General features: G+C 45.8%; 1 protein-coding gene across 2 annotated transcripts in view; it reads right to left on the bottom strand.

The window, feature by feature from the left end:
• The window catches only part of PPM1B (protein phosphatase, Mg2+/Mn2+ dependent 1B), a 46,877-nt gene that overhangs the window by 22,306 nt on the left and 2,127 nt on the right, over nt 1-22,444 (bottom strand). The window lies entirely within an intron of this gene.

Raw genomic sequence — 22,444 nt, 5'->3', positions numbered from 1 at the left:
CCTGGTTGTGCTCGGAGCCTCCAAGACCACAAGGCAGTTCAGGGCTCATGATGTGTCAGAGGCTAAACCCAGTCTATATGCACCCAGCTCGCAGTGCCCAGGGGGTCACAACCAGTCCACACAGACCCCAGTTCAAAAACCAGTCCTCTATGCACCAAGCCCATTCAGTGCCCAAGGATTACAGCCAGTCCTCTAAGCACTGAGCCCACATAGTACCCAGGCTCAATACTTGCTTTTGGTGATGGGGTGGGAAGAAGGTGCAGAGAATTCTAGTTTTTCAGACAGCCTTCCACCTTCCATTAAAAGGTATCCATCCTGTTAGTTCCCTAGAGCCTTGCCTTTTTCTTTGAATTAAAAAAAACAAAAACCCCTCCAGAGTCGGAGTGATAGGAGTGATAGCACAGCAGCAGGGCGTTTGAATCAGCATCACTAACAACACACACAGACACAAAATATAGAGGCTGTACAGGTGAAGAAAAAAAAAAAAAAGATGGTTTCGCTAATGGAGTTTGGAACAGAGTCTTAAATACTAGGGAGTACTGAACCTAAAACTGGTATCAAACCCAACATGGCGATCGTTATCTTAGAGAAGAGACAGCAATATTTAAATGTAAATTTAATTTTGTCAGCCTCAAACGGCTGACAAATTGAGCAAATTGTGCTTACTATTAATCTTGCTGCCATACACCAAGTACCAATTTAGGGGCAAGGTGGGACAGCAGGTAGGGCATTTGCCTTGCACACAACCAACCAGGGTTTATGCCTAGCACCAGCATACCTCCCAATCCTAACCAGGGAATCAGAAGCAATTCTTGAGCACAGAGTCAGGAGTAAACTCTGAGCACCACTGGGTATTGCTCCCACCAAAAATAATCAATTTAAATTGTTATGTACCCACAAAGTTGTGTACACGGACACAGATTCATATTTCAGTGAGATTTTATTTCAACAATATTTTGCATTAAGTTCTCTTATTAAAATTGTTAATACTGATTTTCTTTTTTTGTTTGTTTTTTTGGGGGGTTTTTGGGGTCACACCTGGTGACGCTCAAGGGGTTACTCCTGGTTATGCGCTCAGAAATCGATCCTGGCTTGGGGGACCATATGGGAGGGACAACTGAGATCGAACCATGGACCATCCTAGATTAGTCACATACAAGGCAAATGTCCTAACGACTGCGCCACCGCTCCAGCCCCAATACCGATTTTCTTGACAAATATTATAGAAAGATTTCAACAACCCCAAAATATGGCTCCTTGCTTGTTCCATTTATGGAGTGTGAAAATGCTATGTAAACACATATGTAGCACAGAAACTGTTTAGCCAAAATAAATGTCACTTCTGTTTTAACAGACGCCTGGTCTAACACAAATAAAAGATCAACTCATTTGAATTTATCTGCCTGCTAAATTTTCTGAGCATTCTTTAAAAAATAAATGTGGAGGTTGGGGTTTGGAGGAAGCTTTACAAATGGGAGGGCCGGTGAGGTGGCGCTCGAGGTAAGGTGTCTGCCTTGCAAGCGCTAGCCAAGAAAGGACCACAGTTCGATCCCCCGGCGTCCCATATGGTCCCCCAAGCCAGGAGCGACTTCTGAGCGCTTAGCCAGGAGTAACCCCAGAGCATCAAATGGGTGTGACACGAAAAACCAAAAAAAAAAAAAAAAACAAAAAAACCAAAACCCAAAAAAAAAACCCCAAATGGGAATAAAGGAGACCAGAGAGAGAGTACAATGGGGAGGACACCTGCCTTGCACACGGCCAACTTAGGTTTGATTCCCAGTGTCCTATGTTACCCCAAGACTGACAGGAGTGATTTCTGAGGGCAGTGCCAGAAATAATCTCTAAGTACTACCAAAAACAAAGAAAAACAAACAAACAAAAAACAATAAATGATACTGAGGGGGCCCGGAGAGATAGCACAGCGGCGTTTGCCTTGCAAGCAGCCGATCCAGGACCTAAGGTGGTTGGTTTGAATCCCGGTGTCCCATATGGTCCCCCGTGCCTGCCAGGAGCTATTTCTGAGCAGATAGCCAGGAGTAACCCCTGAGCACCACAGGGTGTGGCCCAAAAACAAACAAACAAACAAACAAAAAAAAATGATACTGAGGGCCGAGTTCAAGTCACACATATTCCACTGGTTCAGTGCTTGAGTGCCTGCCAGTGTAAGGCCAAGTGTGACCCCTGTAATGTCCCCTCTAAAAACGGTAATAGTTGGGGGAGGGAAACTTCACAAGTATTGTAGGAAATAAGACATGAAAATAGATTTCCTTATTTTCCCAAACCCAAAGTAATTGAGCAGGTGAGGCAGATGGCAAGTGTCTAAAGTACCTGCCTCGGGGCCGGAGAGATAGCACAGCAGCGTTTACCTTGCAGACAACCGACCCAGGACCCAGAGCTATTTCTGAGCAGATAGCCAGGAGTAACCCTGAGCACCGCTGGGTGTGGCTCAAAAACCAAAAAAAAAAAAAGAATTATTAAAGTACCTGCCTTGGAAGCATGACACTGAGTTCAGTCCCCAGTGCTCCAGCACAAGCTGGCTTGGTGCCCAACATTCTGTTGCCTAGAATAAGTGTGGATAAGACCCCTCCCCTGCCAGAACAAGGGCAGTATAGGGAGTGTGGGAGGAGTGAATGGACACACAACAATTCTCCATGCCATCCTCCACAACATGTAGAGAAACAGCATGATGGGTGGGTGGTATACCGCACCAGCCAACACCTGTAAAGGAAGTGCCAGCCCAGACAGCCCAGACCTATGGACACAGGTGCTCACATCTAACAGTCCTAAAGCACAGGATAGAATTTTCCCAAAATTATAAAACATTCCCCAATGAAAATTCAGCATTGGTGGCGGATACATGGTGTCAGTGTTGAGTCAAGACGAAAAGCAGGGGCTGGAGAGATAGCATGGAGGTAAGGCGTTTGCCTTTCATGCAGAAGGTCATCGGTTCAAATCCCGACGTCCCATAGGGTCCCCCGTGTCTGCCAGGAGCAATTTCTGAGCATGGAGCCAGGAGTAACCCTGAGCACTGCCGGGTGTGACCCAAAAATGACAAAAAAAAAAAAAAGACGAAAAGCACTGTGGTATAGAGCAGCCTCCTGGGCTGCAGGCTCAGCGCTCAGACATAGCCTGTGCAGATAGAGGGACCAGAGGGACCAGAGAGGCCAGGGCTGGACCGCTGGAGATGAGGTGACTATTGAAGGCTATTGAAAAATGGTACTCCAGACCCAGAAAAGTATCTGACAGACTTTCACTCCAAACCAAGCCGGCCCTGGACCGAAGTGGATTAGAAGTAGATTAGATTTCCGGCATCCCATATGTCCCCCAAGTCTGCCAGGAGTAACCCCAGTGCCACTGGGTGTGGCCCCAAAACAAAAATAAACAAAAGGGCTGGAGCGATAGCATAGCGGTTGGGCGTTTGCCTTGCACACAGCCAATCCAGGACGGACAGTGGTTCGAATCCCAGCATCCCATATGGTCCTCAAAGCCAGGACCGATTTCTGAGCACATAGCCAGGAATATGTGTCTTTTGATGTGGCCAAAAAAAAACAAACAAACACACAAACAAAAGCTTCTGGAACAACACAATGGAGTCCTGGTCAATACTAAACTCCCACAAGATCCAACGCCACCTCTAGCCACAGAACCCAAAGTAAGGCCAGAGAAAGCCCACAGGGCTGAGTACTGGTGGCCATGTTTGATCCCCAACACCACTTACTCCAGCAATGCTGAGCAAGGTGGTCTCAGTCAAGTGATTGACCACTTCCTGAGCCACAGTGCCTGTGAAACAACAGAAATATCACTGTCCTCAAAGACACTGTGAGAAGCAAAAAAGCGAAGACAGGGCCGGAGCCACTGCACCAGTGGGGAAGGCATTTTCCTTGCACACAGACAACCAGGTCCAGTCCTCAGCACCACAGAGTTGCCTGAGCACAGCTGATTGTTCTCCCTCCACCCACCTCATAAAAATAAAATAAATGTTCAAAACAGTGTCTCTATGTTCACATCTATTTTCAAATCAGGAAACCAGTCTATGGGCCTGAGATGAAACTCAGGAGTACTGCATTTCCTTCACACATCCAAGTCCCCAGGTTTGAGCTCTGGCAACACACACACACACACACACACACACACACACACACACACACACACACACACACACTTGTGTTGAAGGGAGGCTTCTCTGGCCTACACACACACACACACACACACACACACACACACACACACACACACACACACACACACACACACACACACTTGTGTTGAAGGGAGGCTTCTCTGGCCTAGCCAGGTGCTTCCCACTGTCCAGGAAGACACAGGGCAGTGTTTACATGAGGGATTCTTAGACTCTTATTAAAAAGTCAATAACAGCCATAACTAACACCCATGAAGAGCTCAGGCTCAAGATGCTCCAACACTAACACCTACCCAAGCTTCAGGATGTACCAGCAGCCATCCTGAGAGACTTTTGGACCATGCTACGAGGATAAGCCAAGGAAGAGGCCTGCCCTCACGGGGACTGTTTGAGCAACTTGCGCATACTCCTCCTGCGGGGTCACCGGAACCTCGTTTGTAATCCCACAGCTGGCTTGTATGCAGCAGACACCACAGCAAGTATGTGCAGAACCATTTTCAGAACCCCTGAGATCAGCAAGAGAGAGCTCCAAGGGCCAGAGTGTCCCAAGTTCAGTCCCCAGCAATGCTCAGTCCCACTGTATACACATGTAGAGTATGGTCTAGAAACCAGATAGTGTGCAGGCCGACAGGTGAAGAATCTACCAGAACATAGTTAAAACACTAGTAGTGATGCTCTGTGCCAGAACATGGCATTTGCCACGTGAAAGATAAAAAAGAACTCACCAGAGGAGCCGGAGCACAGCACTAGGACATTTGCCTTGCACGCGGCTGACCTAGGACAGATGCAGGTTCAATCCCCAACATCCCTGGTCCCTGAGCCAGGAGCAATTTCTGAACACAGAGCCAGGAGTAACTCAAGTGCCTCCGGGTGTGGCCAAAAAAACAACAACAACAACAACAACAACAACAAAAAAGAAAAAGTTGGGTGTGGAGCAATAGTACAGCAGTAGAGCGATTTGCCTTGCAAATCGAAACCTGACTCAATTCCCCGCATCCCATATGGTCCCCCGAACCTGCCAGGAGTGATTTCTGAGTGCAGAGGCAGGAGTAACAACCTGAGAGCCATCGGGTATGACCCAAAACCCAAAAGAAATAAAAAAAAAATAAAACTCACTGACCTTCCATTCAGCGAAGTCGATTTTTCAAGTATAGAAGAACACAATCTGGGGCCGGGTAGGTGGCGCTGAAGGTAAGGTGTCTGCCTTGCAAGCGCTAGCCAAGGAAGGACCTCGGTTCGATCCCCCGGCGTCCCATATGGTCCCCCCAAGCCAGGGGCGATTTCTGAGCACATAGCCAGGAGTAACCCCTGAGCGTCAAACGGGTGTGGCCCAAAAAAAAAAAAAAAAAAAAAAAGAAGAACACAATCTAGTAACAAGAGCTTGGAAAGACTTGAGAATAGCTGACTTCTAGGATGTTAGGGGTAGGAATGAGGAAGAGAAGAGAGACCGTCTCTGGGTTGAAAACCAGAGAGAAAAGCTAAACAATCTCCTGAAAATGTTCCTGGATGGCCGGAGCACTAGCACAGTGCAGAGGGCATTTGCCTCACAGGTGGCCGGCCCAGGTTCAAATCTATCATCCCAGATGGTCCCTGGAGCTTGCCATGAGTGATTTCTGAGAGTAGACCCAGGAGTAATCCCATGCACCAGAAGGTATGCCCCCTCCAAAAAAAGTTCACGTTACTCAATGCAGGGATATATAAGTCAGAAAGACTGAGCTATCAGTTCACACCTGTGTCAAGAACAGAACCACGTAGTGGTCAGGATGTGGAGAAAATAGCACCTGCTTGGGGTCCAGAGGTGTGAATCAAGTCAGGAGCTGTGATAACATCCATAAAGCCCTGAGTTTGATCCCTTGTATCCATCCCCTAATGCCTGAGCATCACTGGCTGTAACAGATGGCTTCAGAGCACCCCTGGACCAGACACTTAACAATCAGGAAAAACAAAAGGGATGGTCTGTAAGAAACCTGTCAACTATCTCTGGGAATCAACATGGTGGTTTCTAAGAATATTAACATATTCACCCTATGATCTAATAATCTCACTAGCTGAAGAACACAAAAACAAATGATCCTCCAAGATTTATGCACTCCTAAATATACTGGCGCACTATTTACAACTGCTGAGAGATCTGGAAATGACTGAACAACCAAAAGCAAAGGAATGGATTAGGAAGATGTGACATACACAATAGACCACAAAATCCCATTAAGAAAAGGCAAAACCTTGCTATTTGAGACAGAGTAGTAAAGCATGAAGGGATTATGCTGTGAAATAGATCATAAAGAGAAAGAAATACCAGAAGAGCTCACTGATGTGTGGGATACACAGAAACAAAAGTTCTGGCAATCCCAGAACATCCCTTGGAGTCTGGCTCCAACCCTGACACTGCCACCAGCAAGGCCTGGAAGACCAGGGGTGCCAACAGACTTCACAAAACCCACACACCACGCCCTCTCTATCACTGCCTGTCCACAGCCTCCTAAACTTGCTTCACAGGGGGTTTGGCATAAAGTAAAAATTTTGGGACAGTAGTCACAGCTATAAAATGAAAACCCCACTATCACAGTGAACTGATACCGAGAATCAGACAGTAAAATTTCACAGAACCTTCCTCAACATGGCATGAGAGAAATGAGAGAACTGTTCTTCTCGTGTCCAGGCAGATATGTGAACAATGACCATGACCACCATCCTTATTTAGTCCTTCTAAGTAGGAAGGCAGTGTGGGAAAATGCTAGAAAAGTGTCTTGTGTTTCAAAAGCTAAGAAGGCTTAAATTAAAGATCGATTCCACCAAGTCAGGAAATCCAGAGTTTGGAAATGCAGTTCAAGCCCGTGTACTAGAGAATATGGGGAGACCAGTTCCTGGCCCTACTTTCACTTTTTCCCTTACTGAAGCAGACTGAACTCACAGGCCCTGGCTGAGCATTAGCTGTGTAAGCAAACTCACATCCCCTATGCTCTTCGGCAATCCAGGATGAACCCTGGGTTCCATCCCGGCATCCCATATGGTCCCACTAGCCAGGAGTGATTTGAGTGAATAGCCAGGAGCAACAGGGTGTGGCCCAAAAAGCAAAACAAAAAAACAAAAACAAGGGAGCAGGAGAGATAGCAGGGAGGTAGGGCATTTGCCTTGCATACAAAAGGACTTTGGTTCAAATAGGAGTAACCTGAGCGCTGCAGGGTATGACCCAAAAACAAAACAAAACAAAAAAAACCCTTGCCCAAAACTCAGGGTTTGGCTCTCCCATATGAATACCCAAACCATGGGACCAGAGTGACAGCACAGCGGTAGGGCGTTTGCCTTGCAGGCGGCCAACCTGGAACAATCCGTTTTCTATTCCTGGCATCCCATATGGTCCCTTGAGCCTGCCAGGAGCGATTTCTGAGCAGAGAGCCAGGAGTAACCCGAGTGTCGCCAGGTATGGCCCAAAAAACGAAAAAGAAATCCCAACCCAGGAACTGCAAGTACTGTGCAGAATGGCATCGAGGAAGAAGGTCTTTATGGCATTAGTGAGGCCACCACCATGACCTTCACAACAACCCTTAGTGTGTCATAACCAAGCTGATCTAGAAATAAATCATACATATTCAAGTGCCAAAAAAAGACAACCATGTTCTGAATCAACATTCATACATAAACTGACAGTGCAATTATTACAGACACCCTGGAATGCTCACATTCACCAACTAGGTGTTACCCTAGTTGGTGCAAAGAGGTTTTCATCTTTCTGATGTTTCTGAAAAAGGCTTCTCATTTCTGAAATCCTTTCTGACTTCTGAAAGCAGGAGCAAGAAGAGGTTAATTTCATTCACTAGGTCTGCTCTGGATGTATTATTTGTTTGTAGCATGGTCCATACACTTCTGCTCCATCCCCTCCTCGTTTATGTGAAACTCCTCAAAGTAGAAGCCATCAGGCATACCCAGACCCAGGACTGACATCAGGAGGTGCTCCCAGTCCTGTCCCACACAGGAGACTCAGCAGAGGCAGATGGGAGCAAACACAGGCCCCACTGCTGCCCTCATGCATCCATGTGCCCACTTCAAGGATGGTCTAAGGAGGCTGATAAGACTTCACTGTGATGCAAAGACTCCCCGTAGACCCCCTCATGTGCTCCTCTTTCTCAGAGTCTCCTCGGGCTCCCCTCACTTCTGGGGTCCTAAGATCCATCATGGTGTTGCTCAGAAGCACATTCATTTTCTTCCTGTGCTTCTCCAACTTTCCTAACCCTTAGTGCCAACAGGCTTAGAAAACAGATTCAGGGGCCGGCGGTGGCGCTGGAGGTAAGGTGCCTGCCTTGCCTGCGCTAGCCTAGGACGGACCGCGGTTCGATCCCCCGGCGTCCCATATGGTCCCCCAAGAAGCCAGGAGCAACTTCTGAGCGCATAGCCAGGAGTAACCCCTGAGCGTCACAGGGTGTGACCCAAAAACCAAAAACCAAAAAAAAAAAAAAAGAAAGAAAACAGATTCAACCTCTAGGAAGTGGGTTAGTCCAGTCGAGGCCTCAGAACCTACCATATCCATTAAAAGCTGAGGAGTATCAGGAGCCCAACTGACAGTACAGCAGAGAGGGGCTTGCCTTGCACACGTTCAACTGGGTTTGATCCATGGCACCCCACACGGGAATGAGGCTACCAAAAGTATACCCTGAGCAAAGAGTCAGGGTTACTACTACCCTGAGTAGTGCTGGGTGTGGCTCAAAAAAGCTTAATGCAACTTGGTTATCTGTCAGGGGCAGTGGGCCAGTGAGAAGGCATGAAGCTGCCTTGACTCACATTAAGCTAGTCTCAGATACACAGATATGATAGAAACCCTCATATAGGGGCCGGAGTGGCGGTGGCAGTGCAAGCGGTAGGGTGTTTGCCTTGCATGCGCTAACCTAAGACAGACTGCCATTCGATCCTCCGGCATCCTATATGGTGTCCCCAAGCCAGAACTGATTTCTGAGAGCATAGCCAGGAGTAACCGAGCGCCACCGGGTGTGGCCCAAAAAACAAAAAATAGAAACCCTTGTATAAAAGAAAATGCTCTTCCTAATATCACTGTTTTCAAGCACACAAGATTTTCCTTTTAGAAGTTCTAGGTTCCTTCCCCCAAATAAACAGCTCTAGACTACAGAATGCAAACTAGGGAAAGTCAGACAAGGGTTTTAGTGCACTTTCAGAAGACCTCTTATCAACAGATCTAGAGGTCTAATCTCTCCAGAGCTATGTTCAGAATTTACATAACTAGGAGTAACCATGACTCTATGTCATAGTTCTAGAAACTGTCATTAACAGTATGGAATGCCCAATAATTCAATAAAAATGTGGGAAAGTAGTTGTAAAACCTACAAAAGAATTCACTCTACAAAAGAATTCAGTCAAGGTAAGTAGGTAGATAGGTAGGTAGGCAAGCAAGCAGGCAAGCAGGAAGGCAGGCAGGCAGGGAGAGAGGAAGGGAGGGAGGGAAGGAAGGAAGGGAAAGGAAGGGAGGGGGAGGGGAAGGAGGGAGGGAAGGAAGAAAAGAAGGGAAAAAGGGAGGGCTGACTCCTGGCCATTTGACCATCTTAAACACAAAAGAACCAAAACCTTTGTTCATCTTTGCAGCTTCAAAGTCCTAACCAACTATAAATAGTAACTTCTCTAAACATTTGTGATCCCCTTAGAAGTGGACTAAAAAACAATTCTTTTTAATAAATCCCACCATGACTCCAATAAAACCAAGTCACTGTCTTCAAATCTTCTTTTGTATATCCTTCATCCAAATTCTGATTGCCACCTACTGTGAGAATTAGCTGAGTGCCCCCCTCCCACTCAGTCTCCCTGACTCCACTCCACCCATTGGATTTAGGGTTCCCACAGATGCCAGCTGTCCACAAGCCATGTATGTGACCTCAGGTCTGAGCCTGCCTTGAAAACCTCACAGAGCTCAATGACACCTCAGAGAGGTTTTCCTATCTTCTCTAAGAAAAACTTGAGCTCATAAATAAGTATTCCAGGGTACCTCTAAAACTAGACTCCTTGATGCCATCCCTAAGCCCACCTCATCCAAGTTACCAAGTCTGTCATCCTTCACCCTTCAGTCTGAATCAATGACCTTGGTACCTGGCAGACACTCAGTAATAGACACTCGAGGAGTTCCAACCCCTTTTAAGAAAGGATGCACAAGACACAAACCCCAAAATATCAATCAACCTGGAAGAGATGCAAAGTTCTACCAGAACACGGAACAGCCCATGTCTTCTAGAGTTTCAGTAATTAAGAAAAAGCAGGTCTGTGTCTCCAATAATCTCACTTTGGTGATTCACATTTAAAGAACCAGCCAATGACACCCACTTACTGTAGCACAGGGCACATCACTGAATGAATCACTTGCTTTGTTTCCAAATGCTGCTAGAGCAACTCCAGCTCCCTGTCCTCAGTTCAGCCCAGCTCCTTTTGAGAACATCTTGGCTCCAGACCAAGTAGTCCTCTGCAGTTGTTCCTAGGCTGATAGGAGTTAAGGAAGGTAAAAATGAATGACAGGGGCCACACCTTGGCATAAGCATTAGTACAGTGGGAGGTCAAGGCCAAACACCTGCCGCCCCCTCCCCCCCCCCCCCCGTTCCTATAAGGTGCCCCCCTAAGTACCCTCAGGAGTGATTCCTGAGAGCAGTGCCAAGAGTAAATCCTGAGCATTGCTAGATGCGGCTAAAACACTGAAGGGGTAAAAAAAAAAAAAAAAAAGAATGAAAGAAAAAAAGCTGTGGGGCCAGAGAGATAGAATGGAGGTAAGGTGTTTGCCTTTCATGCAGCAGGATGGTGGTTCGAATCCCGGCATCCCATATGGTCCCCTGTGCCTGCCAGGGGTGATTTCTGAGCATAGAACTAGTAGTAACCCCTGAGCGATGCTGGGTGTGACTCAAAAAACAAAAAAAAAGCTGTTTATGGAGGGCCAGAGTGATAGCACAGCAGTAGGGCATTTGCCTTTCACATGGCTGACGCTGGACAGACCTGAGTTCGATTCCTGACATTCCATATAGTCCCGTCCCGTCTCCAACCTGCCAGGAGTGATTTCTGAGCACAGAGCCAGGAGTATTCCCTTAGTGCCACCAGGTGTGGCACAATAACTAAAAATAAACAAATAAAATAACCCACCAGTTTAGTATCACAGCAAATCCAAATTTATGCAAGTAAGGTTTTGTCTATAGGGAAAAAGATCAGAGAAATACAATAAAGGCGAAATTCAAATGGCCAATTTAGGGATATTCACAGTTCACTGCTAACAGCAAAATGCAAATGTCCTAGCAAGAAAATACAAGAGTAAGATCACAATACAACACTGTTATCTCTCATCAGATTCAAAGGGAAAAGAAAGCCCTCAATACCAAACAGACAGATAATGGGACACTCCCGTCTGACAAAGGTCCCACCGCCATAGGTATCTACCAAGGACTAGAAATACAGCAAATTCAAATTGAGATTTGATTTTATGTAGAAAATGTATGCCATATTTCAAAGTTTTAAAAGAGAATATTTAATTTTGAGGTCAGAGCGACAGTGCTTGCCTTGCACGTGGATTCATTCCCCAGTATCCCACATGTTCCCCCAAGCCTCTCCAGTAGTGACCCCTGAGCACAGTTAAGTATGGCACCAAAACAATAAAATGAGAATGTGTGTGTGTGTGTGTGTGTGTGTGTATGACAAATAAGAACAGAGGGTTGTGTTACAATAAAAGTATTGACAAATATTGGCAGCAGGCCCAATTTGGCTAGTGAGTCAAATTAAGAATTTGGTGACTCCTGTCTAGATCCATCTTTAAAAGATCTCAGTAGCACATCCATTAAGTAAAAAGCTGAAAGAGAAATCAATTTGCACAATAAAAAATAATCCATGATTACTCGGTAATTACAAACGAAAAAAGTGTTCCTTGTCCACAGAAAAATCTATCAACCACAACCTAACCCTGTAATCACATCACTAATAGTGTTACAATCAGGCAACACAATAATTGCAGGGAACCTAAACATACCACTGACAGCAGCATCCAGAAGAAAAAATTAACAAGAAAACAAAGACACCGTGAAGTAATAGAGATGAATGTAACAGGTATATACAGAAACTCCCATTCCAAAGAAACTGAATAAACGTTTCCCAAGTGCATCTGGAACAATCTGCAGGACACATCATACATAGAGTGAAAATAAAGTCTTGGTAACATGTGAAGACTGGGGCCGGGTGGTGGTGCTGGAGGTAAGGTGCCTGCCTTGCCTGCGCTAGCCTAGGACGGACGGCGGTTCGATCCCCCGGCGTCCCATATGGTCCCCCAAGAAGCCAGGAGCAACTTCTGAGCGCATAGCCAGGAGTAACCCCTGAGCGTCACAGGGTGTGGCCCAAAAACCAAAAAAAAAAAAAAACCAAAAAAAAAAAAAAACATGTGAAGACTGAAATCATATCAAACATCTTTTCTAACTAGATAGTAAGATGAGAAATCAACAACAACAAAAAAAAAACAAAACGGGCTGGAGAGAGACAGTACACTGGTAGGGCATTTGACTTGCATGCAGAAGAACAGTGGTTCAAATCCCAGCACCCCATATGGTCCCCCGTGCCTACCAGGTTTAATTTCTGAGCATAGAATAAGAGTAACCCCTCAGCGCTGCTGGTGACCCAAAAACCTAAAAAAACAAAACAAAACAATGGGGCTGGAGTGATAGCATAGCTGCAGGCTGTTTGCCTTGCATGCTGCCGACTCAGGACAGACACAGGACAGACACAGGTTCTATCCCCTGCAACTCATATGGTTCCCTGAGCCTGCCAGGAGCTATTTCTAAGCTCAGAGCCAGGAGTAACTCCTGAGCGCTGCCAGCTGTGGTCCAAAAATCAAAAAAAAAAGGAAAAAAAAAACAAACAAACCACAAATTACTAGACAATATACTTGAGTAATTCTTGAGACAAAAAAAAAAAAAATCTAAGAAGAAACCAAAAATTACCTCAAGAACAAAGAGACAAATTATTAAACTTGTGTGATGCAGCAACAGCAGTGTGAAAAGGGAAGTTTGGGTTACATAGTCCAACCGGGAACCAAAAAACGCTTCAAGTAAACAATCTAAACTTGCAAGAGAAAAGGAATGAACAGAAAAAATACTCAAAAGAAAGAAAAAAAGAAAAAAATATTCAGTACAAGGATGTAAATGCTAAAAAGAAATTGAACAGAAACCAAAAGGATGTTATGTTATAGAAGACCAAGAAAGCCAAAAATTGGTGATTGATAAAATTAATAAACCCCTTGTTAGGCTCCCCTAAGAGCAAATCCTGTAAACACACACACACACACACACACACACACACACACACACACACACACACACACACACACACACACTATAAAATACTCTGTACAGAGTTAAAAGATTGTGGGACTATTATAAACTTCTATCTGCAAATAGACTGAAATAGGAAATGATTTTCAAAACTAAACTACTAAGAATAAATCAGGAACACCTAGAATGTCTAAAAGACATTCTAAAGGACAAGAAATTCAAAGAGCTATCAAGTTTTCTTAAGAACAAAAGTCCAGGGGGCCGGGCGGTGGCGCTAAAGGTAAGGTGCCTGCCTTGCCTGCACTAGCCTTGGACGGACCGCGGTTCGATCCCCCGGTGTCCCATATGGTCCCCCAAGCCAGGAGCAACTTCTGAGCATATAGCCAGGAGTAACCCCTGAGCATTACAGGGTGTGGCCCAAAAACCAAAAAAAAAAAAAAAAAAAAAAAAAAAGAACAAAAGTCCAGAATAGAGGCCGGAGTGGCGGTGCAAGAGGAAAAGATTCTGCCTTGCCCGTGCTAGCCTAAGACAGACCGTAGTTCGATCCCCCAGCGTCCCATATGGTCCCCCAAGCCAGGAGCAATTACTGAGCACATAGCCAGGAGTAACCCGAGCGTCACCTGTAGTGGCCCAAAAACAAAAACAAAAATCCAGACTGGAAAGTTTCATTATTCAGGGGCCGGGAAGGTGGTGCTAGAGTTAAGGTGTCTGCCTTGCAAGCGCTAGCATAGGACGGACCGCGGTTCGATCCCCCGGTGTCCCATATGGTCCCCCCAAGCCAGGAGCGATTTCTGAGCGCATAGCCAGGAGTAACCCCTGAGCGTCTAACGGGTGTGGCCCAAAAATCAAAAAAAAAAAAAGAAAGTTTCATTATTCAATTCTGATACTTTGGGGGGGGGGTCCTCGCACCACCTGGCAGGTCATGCGAAGGGAACCAACCATATGTGGTGCTGGGGATCAAACCACAGTTTGCAAGGCTTACCCTGAGCTATCCTTCTGGCCCTCAAAAATGTTTAAAGCTCTAATACACATTCTGTTCCAACTCTTACCTCCAAGTCCAAGGTGGTGAAAAACTCTCCTAAACTTATTTTCTCAAGTCAGTATCACTCTAATTCCCAAGTCAGAAAAAGGGAAAAGACAAAAACAAAACCTGTCAACAGAGAATCTCTCAAGGACACTAACACAAAAAAGCTCAACAAAATTATGAGCAAATGGAAGCTGGCAACACATCAAGAAACTCTGGCCCGGAGAGATAGCACAGTGGCGTTTGCCTTGCAAGCAGCCGATCCAGGACCAAAGGGGGTTGGTTCGAATCCCGGTGTCCCATATGGTCCCCCTTGCCTGCCAGGAGCTATTTCTGAGCAGACAGCCAGGAGTAACCCCTGAGCAATGCCAGTGTGGCCCAATAGCCAATAAATAAATAAATAAATAAATAAATAAATAAATAAATAAATAAATAAATAGAAACTCAAGTTCATGAGTGACTGGACCCTTCCAGGGATGCAAGAAAGGTGCAAATACATCCTCAAAAGCAAGTGCCAGGAGTGGCAGTCCTGGATTTGACATTTGGCTCTGGAACACATAGCAAAAAAACAAACAAACAAAAAAAAAACACCATATTCATAGAAACTAATCTGAACCAATACCACTACCACAATAACAGAAATCAGGAGAAAAGTGAAAGGGGGTAAGGGAAGGGTAAGGCAAAGAGAGAGGACAGAGTGCCTAGTAATCTTCACTATAGTCCTGAAACTATTACTACCTACAAAGCTCCATTTTTTAAATCTAAAATAACTGAAAATTGACCCTTATTTTTACCTTGTTAAACTATTTCCAGTCCTCTTAAAAATGCAGTCTTGGGGGGAGGTGGGCCGGAGAGATAGCACAACGATAGGGCGTTTGCCTTGTAAGCAGCCGATCCAGGATCTATGGTCATTCGAATCCTGGCATCTCATATGGTCCCCTGAGCCAGCCCAGAGCAAGCCCTGAGTGCTGCCCGATGTGGCCCAAAAAACAAAACAAAAAAGGATTAGAAAAAGAAATGCAGTCTTGGGAGGACTGAAGAAGAGTACAGCGGGCAGGGTGTTTGCTTCCCACGCAACTACCCAGGTTTGCTCCCCAGACCTGATATGGTGCTCCTGAGCCCTCCAGAAGTAATCTCCAAGTGGGAATAATCCTTGAGCCCTCCCAGTGTGGCACAAAAAAAAAAAAAACACACCAAAATGCAGGGTCAATGTTATTTAGTCACTCTGTAAAGCTAACTATGTGTTTCTATTTATATTAAAAACATACCTTTAGGGGCCAGAGCGGTGGAGTAAGCAGTAGAGCATTTGCCTTGCACACGCTAACCTAAGATGTGCACACGCTAACCTAAGATGGACAGTAGTTCCATCCCCCAGCGTCCCATATGGTCCCCCAAGCCAGGAGCGATTTCTGAGCTCAGAGCCAGGAGTAACCCCTGAGTACCGCCGGGTGTGAGCCAAAAACAAAGAGGGGGGAGGAGGGGGGAGGAGGGGGAGGGGGAAGGGGGGGGAGGGGGAGGGGGAGGGGGAGGGGGAGGAGGAGGAGGAGGAGGAGGAGGAGGAGGAGGAGGAGGAGGAGGAGGAGGAGGAGGAGGAGGAGGAGGAGGAGGAGGAGGAGGAGGAGAAGGAGAAGGAGAAGGAGAAGGAGAAGGAGAAGGAGAAGGAGAAGGAGAAGGAGAAGGAGAAGGAGAAGGAGAAGGAGAAGGAGAAGGAGAAGGAGAAGGAGAAGGAGAAGGAGAAGGAGAAGGAGAAGGAGAAGGAGAAGGAGAAGGAGAAGGAGAAGGAGAAGGAGAAGGAGAAGGAGAAGGAGAAGGAGAAGGAGAAGGAGAAGGAGAAGAAGAAGAAGAAGAAGAAGAAGAAGAGAAGAAGAAAAGAAAGAAGAAAAAGAAAAAGAAGAAGAAGAAGAAAGAGAAGAAGAAGAAGAAGAAGAAGAAGAAGAAGAAGAAGAAGAAGAAGAAGAAGAAGAAGAAGAAGAAGAAGAAGAAGAAGAAGAAGAAGAAGAAGAAGAAGAAGAAGAAGAAGAAGAAGAAGAAGAAGAAGAAGAAGAAGAAGAAGAAGAAGAAGAAGAAGAAGAAGAAAGACAAGTCAAAAAACATGGACAGCAAATATCAACTTCTGGGCCCGGAAAGATAGCACAGCGGCGTTTGCCTTGCAAGCAGCCGATCCAGGACCAAAGGTGGTTGGGTTCAAATCCCGGTGTCCCATAGGGTCCCCCATGCCTGCCAGGAGCTATTTCTGAGCAGACAGCCAGGAGTAACCCCTGAGCACCGCCGGGTGTGGCCCAAAAACCAAAAAAACAATATATATATCTCAACTTCTAAAACACACCTATTACGGTGATCTTAAGATATTAAGAACTGGGGCCGGGTAGGTGGCGCTGGAGGTAAGGTGTCTGCCTTGCAAGTGCTAGCCAAGGAAGGACCGCGGTTCGATCCCCCGGCGTCCCATATGGTCCCCCCAAGCCAGGGGCGATTTCTGAGCACATAGCCAGGAGTAACCCCTGAGCGTCAAACGGGTGTGGCCCAAAAACCAAAAAAAAAAAAAAAAAAAAAAAGATATTAAGAACTAAGAATGTCATCATGTGTGTCTGAGAGCTAATAGTACAGTGTGTTAAGGCACTTGGCCTACACGCAACTGACTGCAGGCTCATCCTTGATCACCACCAGGAACAATTCCTGAACAACTTCGCAGAAAGGAGTAACCACCAAGCAGTGGAGAGTATGACCCAATCTCCCCTCCAAAAGAATGCAATAATACTGTCCATGGGGGGGGGGGCGCAAAAAAAATAATATTATCCATAGTACAGAGGGGTATTTGCCTTGCAAGCGACTAACCTGGGTTCAGTCCCCAGCATCCCATAGGGATAAGCAGCACTGGGAGTAATTCTTGAGTGCAGAGCCAGGAGAAACCCTAAGCACTGCTGGGTGTGCTCACACACAAACACACGCACACACACACACCACACACACACACCCGAAAAAGAACACAATGAAATGATCTAAATCACCACTAATTTTTCCAAAACTCCACTTCCCCTAACTAGAGTTCCTAAAATAGACTAAAAGGAGTGATAATTGAAAACCATTTGCACTGGGCTGTCATTTTTCATTTTTATTCTGGTTCAAAACATTCCACAAAAAGTTTCTGTTAAACTCACTAATCTACTTCTGAACAATCATTAAAGCTTTAATAAAATCATACGATATAAAAATCCAATTATAACTTTTTTTTTCATGTAAATTACAGGTACTTGCAAGTTTCAAATCCTGAACTGTTTAATGAGCCTGGTCAGAACCTCAGCACTAAATTTAACATACTTTGAAAGTTCTAAGTTTTGTGGCACACTGGCACCAGACAGAAGCAACCAAACAACATTAAAGGTGAAAGTGGAGGCTTATTTGGGCTGCACCAGGGTACAGGTAAGATAGTAGTGCTTAAAGCAGCAAATATTAAGTTGCTTTCAAATAAAGAGTATCTCTCAATTCACCGAGGTTAAGTTCACAAGGCTGACTCAATGACTCACAAATGAAAGCCAAAACCACGGCACAGTAAAAGGAAAAACCAAAGATTTCTCATGTAGATCTCCAGCGAGCACTGTGTGAATACAGGAAGAAAATACAACATCTGGGAAAAGCTACAGAACAAAGTAGAACACTAAAAACCTGCTTCATCTCTACCCCTTCCAGAAGTATGAGGTGCTAGGGGAACAATGGCCTGCAGTGGTTAGTGACAACCTGCAAGGGGGAGCATCCACATCTTCAATAGAATGGGCAGCCCTGAGGCAGGGGCAGCACAGCCAGACACTGGCCATCCCTGACCTGTCTAGTGATTCTTTCACAGAAGAACAGCAACAGCCAGTGTCCTTGAACACAGATGACAGGGCATATCTTCAAAGCCAGGCCCAGCGGATATAAAAGTCCTGCTCACTATCCTTCCAGATGAAGCCTCTATCATCATTCCTCAGCACCATTTCCCCAAGGCTGAGGAGAGCCCCCTAAACACTGCCCCTTTCCAGCCTGAGGGAGAGTCCCCTCCACAGGCTTAGCTGTTAAACTTCAGTAAAGCACTTCCTTCCTACCTTCCTACCTCTGCTTTTCTTATTCATTCACAATCCAGTTACAGGGAACCTTCTTTCCTTCTGTGGGACACAGCTTCTCAGCACCCAGAACTGAAGTCAGCCCTCTGGGCGGCAGCAGTGCTGGATGGGGGGGGGGGGGGGACGACGACAACGACAGTGACTTTCGTCAGAACGGAAACTGCGGACAGGAAGAGGCTAGAGAAGTGCAGGCCATGCGGCGAAGGCACTCAGGGAAAGGAAGGCCAATGGGTGGGGTCCAGAGCACCTTCTACCCACCTAGACAGAATTATTCACCCATCAACTCCAACTCCCATTCTCTCTACCATTTAAAGCAGGGATCTCAAACTCGCAACCCACAGGCCGTTTGCAGCCCTCCTACAACATTCTGTGCCTCTGCCCTAGAGGAATCTTTTTTTGTTATTTTGTTTTAGTTGTTTGGGTCACACCCCCCATGTTCAAGGCTTACTACTGACTTTTCACTCAAGGATCATCCCGACTTTGCCTCCTGCGGCCCCAAGGTAAATTGAGTTTGAGACCCCTGATTTAAAGTCATTTCCAGCGAGACAGGATGTTGGGATGCTCTAAGCACACTAACCAGGCTGACTGCTTTCATGGGAAGGCAGAAAAAGTGAGCACTGTCAAGACTGGCCAAGCACCCATGAGGTACTCAGATGTTCCTAGACTCACTCTTCGACATCTCGGCCCTTATTCATATACTTAAAATTTTTTTTTTTTTTTTTTTTTTTTTTGGTTTTTGGGCCACACCCGTTTGACGCTCAGGGGTTACTCCTGGCTATGTGCTCAGAAATCGCCCCTGGCTTGGGGGGACCATATGGGACGCCGGGGGATCGAACCGCGGTCCATTCCTTGGTAGCGCTTACAAGGCAGACACCTTATCTCCAGCGCCACCTTCCCGGCCCCATATACTTAAAATTTTAACACAACTGACAACGTTTAACATAAAGTTCAAGGACTGAAGCAACATCATAGTGGGGAGGGCGCTTGCTTTTCATGTGGCAGATCTGGGCTGGGCTCAATTCCCTCACATCCATATGGTCCTCAGAGCATCACCAGGATGCTAGTCATCACTGGGTGTGGACCCCTCCCTGCAAAATAAAGCAATGTTACAGCTCTTTTTATTTACTAGATAAATCAAATGGATTCAGTTATTATTTTGGAGTATATTGTTGAAAAATCGAAGCAGATTTTAATTGCTATAAAGTTAATTTGTTTCTTAAAAGTTAAAAAAATATTAACATTTAGGGGCCAGAGCGATAGCACAGCGGTAAGGCCTTGCAGGCGGCCAACACAGAATGAACCTTGGTTCGAATACCAGCATCCCATATGGCCCCGAGCCTGCCAGGGTAATTTCTGAGCACAGAGCCAGAAGTAACCCCTGAGCGCTGCCAGGTATGACCCAAAAGCCAAAATAATAACAACAACAACATGTAGGGGGGGGGGAAGCTATGGTACAGCAGTACGGCATTTGCCTTGCACGCGGCCAACACAGGACGAACCCAGTTCAAAATCCCGGCATCCCATATGGTCCCCCGAGCCTACCAGGAGCTACTTCTGAGCACAGAGCCAGGAGTAACCCGAGTACAGCCGAGTGTGACCCAAAAACCAAAAAAAAAATAAAAAATTAACATTTAGAAACAGAATCAGAAAACTTATTACATCTAGCCGAATCAAGATGCTGTACTAAAACACAGTTGAGAGAAAAGAGAAAAATTGGAAGACATCTGTCATATATTAAGAAATTTGGCAGTTCCTGGCAGACACAGGCAAAAAAAGGTCTCTAGCAATTCTGTGCTTTTGAAAATCTACATGAAATATTTCAAAGTAGTTTGTGAGTGAAAATTGCATCTGGATAAGAACATAAAAATCCTTTCTTTCATGAAAAACTTAAAATGTGATTTTGGGGGGCCCGAAGAGATAGCACAGCGGCGTTTGCCTGGCAAGCAGCCGATCCAGGACCAAAGGTGGTTGGTTCGAATCCCAGTGTCCCATAGGGTCCCCCATGCCTGCCAGGAGCTATTTCTGAGCAGACAGCCAGGAGTAACCCCTGAGCACCGCCGGGTGTGGCCCAAAAACCAAAAAAAAAAAAAAAAAAAATGTGATTTTGGGTGGGCCGGCAAGGTGGCACTAGAGGTAAGGTGTCTGCCTTGCAAGCGCTAGCCAAGGAAGGACCGCAGTTCAATCCCCGATGTCCCATATGGTCCCCCCAAGCCAGGGGCAATTTCTGAGCGCTTAGCCAGGAGTAATCCCTGAGCCATCAAACCGGTGTGGCCCGAAAAACCAAAAAGAAAAAAACAAGTGATTTTTGGGAACCAGAGATAGTATACTGGACTGGGATCTTGCCTTACTCAATTCTATCACCAGTATCCCATATAATGTCCCCTCCGCACACACCACCAGGAGTGATTCCTAAGCGCAGAGCCAGGAGTAAGCTTTGAGCTTTGGCCCAAAGACAAACAAAAAAGTTTGAGAATGAAAGGACAGTATGGACACTTTGCAAACTCTAACATTATCAAGAATTCAGTCAAAAAAATTCAGTCTTCAGGGGCTGGAGAGATAGCATGGAGGTAAGGCGTTTGCCTTTCATGCAGGATGTCATCGGTTCGAATCCCGGCGTCCCATATGGTCCCCCGGGCTTGCCAGGAGCAATTTCTGAGCATGGAGCCAGGAGTAACCCCTGAGCACAGCCGGTTGAGACCCAAAAAAAAAAAAATTCAGTCTTCATTATACTTTACTCACATTCCTACCTGACTAAAAACATGAAGTTTGTTCTCAGTGGCAGCACCTCTCAAAGAGGGTCAAGAGCCCAGAAAGGATGCTGAGAAGCTTCATGTGGACAGGCCCAGGCAGGAACTCCATTCAGCAACTACCAAGTGAGTTCAGATGGCACCCAGCATCTCTGAGGAAGGACCCCTCCAAAAAAAAAAAAAAAAAAAAAAATTTAAATCTACAGAGAGAAAAAGAAAGCAACAAAAAAAAAAAAAAAAAGAAAAAGAAAAAAAAATCTACACAGAGGTTTCAATCACAATACAAATGCTTCTTTAGGGGTTTAAAAAAGGTCTAGTTAATATATTCAGATTATAGACTAAAAATTATTTTCTGGACCGGAGAGATAGCACTGCTGTAGGATATTTGCCTTCAAGCGGCCAACTCAGGACTCAGGACGGAGGGTTTCAAATCCCGGATTCCCATATGGTCCCCCGTGACTGCCAGGAGCAATTGCGAGTGCAGAGCCACGGCTGGGTGTGACCCCCCCAGAAAAAAAAGCAGAAAAAAAAAAGAAAATAAATTTTATTTTCTTTTTAAATCAGTGTTTTGCTGTTCTAAGTAATTACAAAAAAAAAAAACAAAAAAAAAAACAAGAGTGTGAATACCATGTTACCATTTGTTAAGAGATCAGTTGTCGGGCAGGAGAGATAGCAAGGAGGTAAGGCGTTTTGCCTTTCATGCAGGAGGTCATCGGTTCGAATCCCGGCATCCCATATGGTCCCCCGTGCCTGCCAGGAGCAATTTCTGAGCCTGGAGCCAGGAATACCCCCTGAGCACTGCCGGGGGTGACCCAAAAAACCAAAAAAAAAAAAAAAAAAAAAAAAAGAGATCAGTTGTCCTTGTAACGAATTCCACAGCTGGAAAGCAAAATACTACTAAGGTCAACTTCTCCTGCACCGAGTGATGATGAGATGGGAGTTCTAGATGTTTGCAGGGGCTCTGCAGAGCTCTAAATGAAGTTCTAAACTGCACAGCTTTGCATCCACCAGGCCACATGCGGCCGAGCTCATACAGAGCCTGCGTGTCCTGCCCCTTTGAGCTATGTCCTTGGGTGTTTCGACCACAAGAAAAGCTGGTTTGTATGTATGAGGGGGCTGTTCCCCTGAAAGGCAAGTTCCCAGTGGAGTGTCCC

Source organism: Suncus etruscus, chromosome 12, assembly GCF_024139225.1.
Source record: "Suncus etruscus isolate mSunEtr1 chromosome 12, mSunEtr1.pri.cur, whole genome shotgun sequence".
NCBI classification, from domain to species: Eukaryota; Metazoa; Chordata; class Mammalia; order Eulipotyphla; family Soricidae; genus Suncus; species Suncus etruscus.
Note: the sequence above shows the minus strand (reverse complement) of the source record. Positions and strands in the feature narration are given on the sequence as shown.